We start from the raw sequence: 10,000 nt of genomic DNA, 5'->3' as shown, positions 1-10,000 counted from the left end.
CTAACCCTAACCCTAACCCTAACCTAACCCTAACCCTAACCCTAACCCTAACACAAACCCTAACACTAACCCCCTAACTTTTACCCTAACCCTAACCCTAACCCTAAACCTAACCCTTACCATAACCCTAACCCTAACCCTAACCCTAACCTTAACCCTAACCCTAACCCTAACCCTAACCCTAACCCTAACCCCTTAAGCTTAATCCCTAAATCCTAAACCCTTAACAACCATAAATCCTAAACCCTGAACAACCCTAAATCATAAACCCTGAATAACCCTAAACACTAACCTCTAAACTACCCTAAATAACCTTAATCACTAAACCATAAACAACCCTAAACACTAAACCCTAAACAACCCTATACCCTAAACCTTAAACACTAAACCCTAAATAATCCTAAACCCTAAACCATTAGCACTATACCCTAAACAACACTAAACACTAAACCCAAAACAACCCTAAAACCTAAACCTTAAACACTAAACCTTAAACAACCCTAAACCCTAAACACTAAACCCTAAACAACCCTAAACTTTTAACCCTAAACACTATACCCTAAACAACACTAAACCTTAAACAATCCTAAACTCTAAACCCTAATCCCTTAACCTAAACCACCCTAAATCTTAAACAATCCTAAACCCTAAACCTTAAACCCTAAACACTAAACCCTAAACCCTAAACCTAACAATAACCATAACCCTAACCCTAACCCCTAACCCTTACCCTAACCCAAACCCTAACCCTAATCCTAACCCTAACCCTAACCCTAACCCTAACCCTAACCCTAACCCTAAACCTAATCCTAACCCTAACCTTAACCCTAATCCTAACCCTAACCCTAACCCTAACCGTAACCATAACACTAAACTCTAAACCCTAAACCTAATCCACCCTAAACCTTAAACAATCCTAAACCATAAACCTTAGACCCTAAATCCTAAATCTAACAATAAACCTAAACCTAAACCTAAATCTAACCCTAACCCTAACCCTAACCCTAAACCCTCCCTGACCCTAACCCTAACCCTAACCCTAACCCTAAACCTAACCCTGACCCTAATCCTAACACTAACCCTATTTCTAATTCTAACCGTAACACTAATCCTAAACTTAAACCTAACTCCCTAATAATAACCCTAACCCTTTCACTAACCCTAACCCCTAACCCTAACCCTAACCCTAACCCTAACCCTAACCTAACCCTAACCCTAACCCTAACCCTAACCCTAACCCTAACCTAACCCTAACCCTAACCCTAACCCTAACACAAACCCTAACACTAACCCCCTAACTTTTACCCTAACACTAACCCTAACCCTAAACCTAACCCTTACCATAACCCTAACCCTAACCCTAACCCCATCCCTAACCCTAACCCTAACCGTAACCATAATACTAAACTCTAAACCCTAAACCTAATCCACCCTTAAACTTAAACAATCCTAAACAATAAACCTTAAACCCTAAACCCTAAATCTAACAATAAACCTAAACCTAACCCTAAATTTAACCCTAACCCTAACCCTAACCCTAAACATAAACCTGACCCTAACCCTAATCCTAATCCTAACACTAATCATAACCCAAACACTAACCCTAAGCCTAACCCTAAACCTAACCCTAAACCTCACCCTATTCCTAATCTTAACACTAAACCCTAAACCTTAATTCTAACCCTAACCCTAACCCTACCCTTAACCCTAACCCTAACCATATTTCTAAACCTTATCCTGACCCTAATCCTAACATTAACCCTATTTCTAATTCTAACCCTAACACTAATCCTAAACTAAAACCTAACCCCCTAATAATAACCCTAACACTAAACCTAACCCTAACCCTAACCCTAATCCTAACCCTAACACTAACCCCTAACACCTAACACTAACCCTAAACCAAACCCCTAACCCTAACCCTAACCCTAACCCTAACCTTAACCCTAACTCTAACCCTAACCCTAACCCTATCCCTAACCCTTACCCTTATTCTAACACTAACACTAACCTTAACCCTAACCCTAACCTTAACCCTCACCCTAACCCTCACCTTAACCCTAAACCTAACCCTAACACTAACCCTAACACCCTAAATCCTAAACCCTAAACCCCGAAAAACCCTAAACACTAATTCCAAAAGCACCCTAAACCCTAAACTATAAACACTAAACGCTAAAAAACCCTAAACCCTAAACCCTAAACACTAAACCCTAAACAAGCCTAAACCCTAAAACCATTAACACTATAACCTAAACAACCCTAAACCCTTAACCCTAAACATTATACCCTAAACCCTAAAACACTATACAACCTTAAACCCTAAACCTTAAAATATCCTAAATCATAAATAATGAACAACCCTAAACACTAAATTATAAACAACCCTAAAAAACCCTAAACAACTCTAAACGCTAAAACCTAAACAACCCTAACCATTAAACAATCTTAAACGCTAAATTTTGAACCCTAAACCTAAACCACCCTAAAACTTAAACAATCCTAAACCCTAAACCTTAAACCATAAACCCTAAATTTTAAACCATAAATCTAAGAATAACCATAACCCTAACCCTAACCCTAAACCTAAACCTAACCCTAACCCCAACCCTAACCTTAACACCATAACCCTAACCCTAACCTTAAGCCTAACATAACCCCATAACCCTAACTCTAACCCTAACTCTAACCCTAATGCTAACCCTAACCCTAACCCTAACCCTAACCACTTAACCTTAATCCCTAAATCCTAAACCCTGAACAACCATAAATCCTAAACCCTGAACAACCCTAAATCATAAACCCTGAATAACCCTAAACACTAACCTCTAAACAACCCTAAACAACCCTAATCACTAAACCATAAACAACCCTAAACACTAAACCCTAAACAACCCTATACCTTAAACCTTAAACACTAAACCCTAAATAACCCTAAACCCTAAACCATTAACACTATACCCTAAACAACACTAAACACTAAATCCAAAACAACCCTAAAACCTAAACCTTAAACACTAAACCTTAAACAAACCTAAACCCTAAACACTAAACCCTAAACAACCCTAAACTTTTAACCCTAAACACTATACCCTAAACAACCCTAAACCTTAAACAATCCTAAACTCTAAACCCTAAACCCTTAACCTAAACCACCCTAAATCTTAAACAATCCTAAACCCTAAACCTTAAACCCTAAACACTAAACCCTAAACCATAAACCTAACAATAAACATAACCCTAACCCTAACCCCTAACCCTTACCCTAACCCTAACCCTAACCCTAATCCTAACCCTAACCCTAACCCTAACCCTAACCCTAACCCTAACCCTAACCCTAACCCTAAACCTAACCCTAACCTTAACACTAATCCTAACCCTAACCCTAACCCTAACCGTAACCCTAAACCTAAACCTAATCCTAACCCTAACCCTAACCCTAACCCTAACCCTAACCCTAACCCTAAACCTAATCCTAACCTAACATTAACCCTAATCCTAACCCTAACCCTAACCCTAACCGTAACCATAACACTAAACTCTAAACCATAAACCTAATCCACCCTAAACGTTAAACAATCCTAAACCATAAACCTTAGACCCTAAATCCTAAATCTAACAATAAACATAAACCTAACCCTAAATCTAACACTAACCCTAACCCTAACCCTAAACCCTCCCTGACCCTAACCCTAACCCTAACCCTAAACCTAACCCTGACCCTAATCCTAACACTAACCCTATTTCTAATTCTAAGCCTAACACTAATCCTAAACTTAAACCTAACCCCCTAATAATAACCCTAACCCTTTCACTAACCCTAACCCCTAACCCTAACCCTAACCCTAACCCTAACCCTAACCTAACCCTATCCCTAACCCTAACCCTAACCCTAACCCTAACCTAACCCTAACCCTAACCCTAACCCTAACACAAACCCTAACACTAACCCCCTAACTTTTACCCTAACCCTAACCCTAACCCTAAACCTAACCCTTACCATAACCCTAACCCTAACCCTAACCCTCTCCCTAACCCTAACCCTAACCGTAACCATAACACTAAACTCTAAACCCTAAACCTAATCCACCCTAAACCTTAAACAATCCTCAACCATAAACCTTAAACCCTAAACACTAAACCCTAAACCCTAAACCTAACAATAACCATAACCCTAACCCTAACCCCTAACCCTTACCCTAACCCTAACCCTAACCCTAATCCTAACCCTAACCCTAACCCTAACCCTAACCTTAACCTTAAACCTAACCCTGACCCTAACCCTAACCCTAATCCTAACACTAACCATAACCCTAACCCTAACACTAACCCTAACCTTAACCCTAACCCTAACCCTAACCCTAACCCTAACTCTAACCCTAACCCTAACCCTAACCATAACCATAATACTAAACTCTAAACCCTAAACCTAATCCACCCTTAAACTTAAACAATCCTAAACCATAAACCTTAAACCCTAAAACCTAAATCTAACAATAAACCTAAACCTAACCCTAAACCTAACCCTAACTCTAACCCTAACCCTGAACATAAACCTGACCCTAACCCTAATCCTAATCCTAACACTAATCATAACCCAAACACTAACCCTAACCCTAACCCTAAACCTAACCCTAAACCTCACACTATCCCTAATCCTAACACTAAACCCTAAACTTTAATTCTAACCATAACACTAACCCTACCCTTAACCCTAAACCGAACCATATTTCTAAACCTAACCCTGACCCTAATCCTAACACTAACCCTATTTCTAATTCAAACCCTAACACTAATCCTAAACTAAAACCTAACCCCCTAATAATAACCCTAACACTAAACCTAACCCTAACCCTAACACTAACCCCTAACCCCTAACACTAACCCTAACCCAAACCCCTAACCCTAACCCTAACCCTAACCCTAACCTTAACCCTAACCCTAACCCTAACCCTAACCCCATCCCTAACCCTAACCCTTCTTCTAACACTAACACTAACCTTAACCCTAACCCTAACCTTAACCCTCACCCTAACCCTCACCTTAACCCTAAACCTAACCCTAAAACTAACCCTAACACCCTAAATCCTAAACCCTAAACCCTGAAAAACCCTAAACACTAATTCCAAAAGCACCCTAAACCCTAAACTATAAACACTAAACGCTAAAAAACCCTAAACCCTAAACCCTAAACACTAAACCCTAAACAAGCCTAAACCCTAAAACCATTAACACTATACCCTAAACAACCCTAAACCTTAAACAATCCTAAACTCTAAACCCTAAACCCTTAACCTAAACCACCCTAAATCTTAAACAATCATAAACCCTAAACCTTAAACCCTAAACACTAAACCCTAAACCCTAAACCTAACAATAACCATAACCCTAACCCTAATCCCTAACCCTTACCCAAACCCTAACCCTAAACCTAATCCTAACCCTAACCCTAACCCTAACCCTAACCTTAACCCTAACCCTAACCCTAACCCTAAACCTAATCCTAACCCCAACCTTAACCCTAATCCTAACCCTAAACCTAACCCTAACTCTAACCGTAACCATAACACTAAACTCTAAACCCTAAACCTAATCCACCCTAAACCTTAAACAATCCTAAACCATAAACCTTAGACCCTAAATCCTAAATCTAACAATAAACGTAAACCTAACCCTAAATCTAACCCTAACCCTAACCCTAACCCTAAACCCTTTCTGACCCTAACCCTAACCCTAACCCTAACCCTAAACCTAAACCTAACCCTGACCCTAATCCTAACACTAACCCTATTTCTAATTCTAACCCTAACACTAATCCTAAACTTAAACCTAACCCCCTAATAATAACCCTAACCCTAACACTAACCCTAACCCCTAACCCTAACCCTAACCCTAACCCTAACCCTAACCCTAACCCTAACCCCCTAATAATAACCCAAACACTAAACCTAACCCTAACCCTAACCCTAACCCTAACACTAACCCCTAACCCCTAACACTAACCCTAACACTAACCCCTAACCCTAACCCTAACCCTAACCCTAACCTTAAACCTAACCCTAACCCTAACCCTAACCCTAATCCTAACCCTAACCATTACCCTAACACTAACACTAACATTAACCCTAACCCTCACCTTAACCCTTATCTCAACCCTAACACTAACCCTAACACCCTAAATCCTAAACCCTAAACCCCGAAAAACCCTAAACACTAATTCCAAAAGCACCCTAAACCCTAAACTATAAACACTAAACGCTAAAAAACCCTAAACCCTAAACCCTAAACACTAAACCCTAAACAAGCCTAAACCCTAAAACCATTAACACTATACCCTAAACAACCCTAAACCCTTAACCCTAAACATTATACCCTAAACCCTAAAACACTATACAACCTTAAACCCTAAACCTTAAAATATCCTAAATCATAAATCCTGAACAACCCTAAACACTAAATCATAAACAACCCTAAAAAACCCTAAACAACTCTAAACGCTAAAACCTAAACAACCCTAAACATTAAACAATCTTAAACGCTAAACCCTATACCCTAAACCTAAACCACCCTAAAACTTAAACAATCCTAAACCCTAAACCTTAAACCATAAACCCTAAATATTAAACCATAAATCTAAGAATAACCATAACCCTAACCCTAACCCTAAACCTAAACCTAACCCTAACCCCAACCCTAACCTTAACCCCATAACCCTAACCCTAACCTTAAGCCTAACATAACCCCATAACCCTAACTCTAACCCTAACTCTAACCCTAATGCTAACCCTAACCCTAACCCTAACCCTAACCCTAACCCCTTAACCTTAATCCCTAAATCCTAAACCCTGAACAACCATGAATCCTAAACCCTGAACAACCCTAAATCATAAACCCTGAATAACCCTAAACACTAACCTCTAAACAACCCTAAACAACCCTAATCACTAAACCATAAACAACCCTAAACACTAAACCCAAAACAACCCTAAAACCTAAACCTTAAACACTAAACCTTAAACAACCCTAAACCCTAAACACTAAACCCTAAACAACCCTAAACTTTTAACCCTAAACACTATACCCTAAACAACCCTAAACCTTAAACAATCCTAAACTCTAAGCCCTAAACCCTTAACCTAAACCACCCTAAATCTTAAACAATCCTAAACCCTAAACCTTAAACCCTAAACACTAAACCCTAACCCTAAACCTAATCCTAACCCTAACCCTAACCCTAACCCTAACCCTAACCCTAACCCTAACCCTAACCCTAACCCTAATCCTAACCCTAACCCTAACCCTAACCTTAATCCTAACCCTAACCCTAAACCTACCCTTACCCTAACCCTAACCCTAACCCTAACCTAACCCTAACCCTAACCCTAACCTTAACCCTAACCCTAACACTAACCCCCTAACTTTTACCCTAACCCTAACCCTAACATTAACCCTAACCTTAACCTTAACCATAACCCTAACCCTAACCCTAACTCTAACCCTAACTTTAACCCTAACCGTAACCATAATACTAAACTCTAAACCCTAAACCTAATCTACCCTAAACCTTAAACAATCCTAAACCCTAAACCTTAAACCCTAAACCCTAAATCTAACAATAAACCTAAATCTAACCCTAAATCTAACCCTAACCCTAACCCTAACCCTAAACCTAAACCGGACCCTAACCCTAACCCTAATAATAACACTAATCATAACCCAAACACTAACCCTAACCCTAACTCTAAACCTAACCATAAACCTCACACTATCCCTAATCCTAACACTAAACCCTAAACTTTAAATCTAACCCTAACCCTAACTCTACCCTTAACCCTAACCCTAACCATATCCCTAAACCTAACCCTGACCCTAATCCTAACACTAACCCTATTTCTAATTCTAACCCTAACACTAATCCTAAACTTAAACCTAACCCCCTAATAATAAACCTAACCCTAACACTAACCCTAACCCCTAACCCTAACCCTAACCCTAACCCTAACCTAACCCTAACCCTAACCCTAACCCTAACCCTAACACTAAACCCTAACACTTACATTACCCTAACCCTAACCCTAACCCTAACCATTACCCTAACCCTAACCCTAACCCTAACCCTAACCCTAACATTAACCGTAACCATAACACTAAACTCTAAAACCTAAACCTAATCCACCCTAAACCTTAAACAATCCTAAATTATAAATCTTAAACCCTAAACACTAAATCTAACAATAAACCTGAACCTGACCCTAAATCTAACCCTAACCCTAACACTAACCCTAAACCTAACCCTGACCCTAACACTAACCCTAATCCTAACACTAACCATAACCCTAACCCTAACCCTAACCCTAACCTTAACCCTAACCCTAAACCTAAACCTAACCCTTACACTAACCCTAACCCTAACCCTAACCTAACCCTAACCCTAACCCTAACCCTAACCCTAACACTAACCCCCTAACTTTTACCCTAACCCTAACCCTAACATTAACCCTAACCTTAACCCTAACCCTAACCCTAACCCTAACCCTAACCCTAACTCTAACCCTAACCCTAACCCTAACCGTAACCATAATACTAAACTCTAAACCCTAAACCTAATCTACCCTAAACCTTAAACAATCCTAAACCTTAAACCTTAAACCCTAAACCCTAAATCTAACAATAAACCTAAACCTAACCCTAAATCTAACCCTAACCCTAACCCTAACCCTAAACCTAAACCTGACCCTAACCCTAACCCTAATAATAACACTAATCATAACCCAAACACTAACCCTAACCCTAACCCTAAACCTAACCCTAAACCTCACACTATCCCTAATCCTAACACTAAACCCTAAACTTTAAATCTAACCCTAACCCTAACTCTACCCTTAACTCTAACCCTAACCATATCCCTAAACCTAACCCTGATCCTAATCCTAACACTAACCCTATTTCTAATTCTAACCCTAACACTAATCCTAAACTAAAACCTAACCCCCTAATAATAACCCTAACACAAAACCTAACCCTAACCCTAACCCTAACCCTAACCCTAACACTAACCCCTAACCCCTAACACTAACCCTAACACTAACCCCTAACCCTAACCCTAACCCTAACCCTAACCTTAACCCTAACCCTAACCCTAACCCTAACCCTATCCCTAACCCTAACCGATACCCTAACACTAACACTAACCTTAACCCTAACCCTAACCTTAACCCTCACCCTAACCCTCACCTTAACACTAAACTTAACCCTAACACTAACCCTAACACCCTAAATCCTAAACCCTAAACCCCGAAAAACCCTAAACACTAATTCCAAAAGCACCCTAAACCCTAAACTATAAACACTAAACGCTAAAAAACCCTAAACTCTAAACCCTAAACACTAAACCCTAAACAAGCCTAAACCCTAAAACCATTAACACTATACCCTAAACAACCCTAAACCCTTAACCCTAAATATTATACCCTAAACCCTAAAACACTATACAACCTTAAACCCTAAACCTTAAAATATCCTAAATCATAAATCCTGAACAACCCTAAACACTAAATCATAAACAACCCAAAAAACCCTAAACCACTCTAAACGCTAAAACCTAAAAAACCCTAAACATTAAACAATCTTAAACGCTAAACCCTATACCCTAAACCTAAACCACCCTAAAACTTAAACAATCCTAAACCCTAAACCTTAAACCATAAACCCTAAATTTTAAACCATAAATCTAAGAATAACCATAACCCTAACCCTAACCCTAAACCTAAACCTAACCCTAACCCCAACCCTAACCTTAACCCCATAACCCTAACCCTAACCTTAAGCCTAACATAACCCCATAACCCTAACTCTAACCCTAACTCTAACCCTAATGCTAACCCTAACCCTAACCCTAACCCTAACCCTAACCCCTTAACCTTAATCCCTAAATCCTAAACCCTGAACAACCATAAATCCTAAACCCTGAACAACCCTAAATCATAAACCCTGAATAACC

Source organism: Micromys minutus (assembly GCF_963924665.1).
Source record: "Micromys minutus genome assembly, chromosome: 31".
Lineage (NCBI taxonomy): Eukaryota > Metazoa > Chordata > Mammalia > Rodentia > Muridae > Micromys > Micromys minutus.
This window is presented reverse-complemented; position numbering follows the sequence as displayed.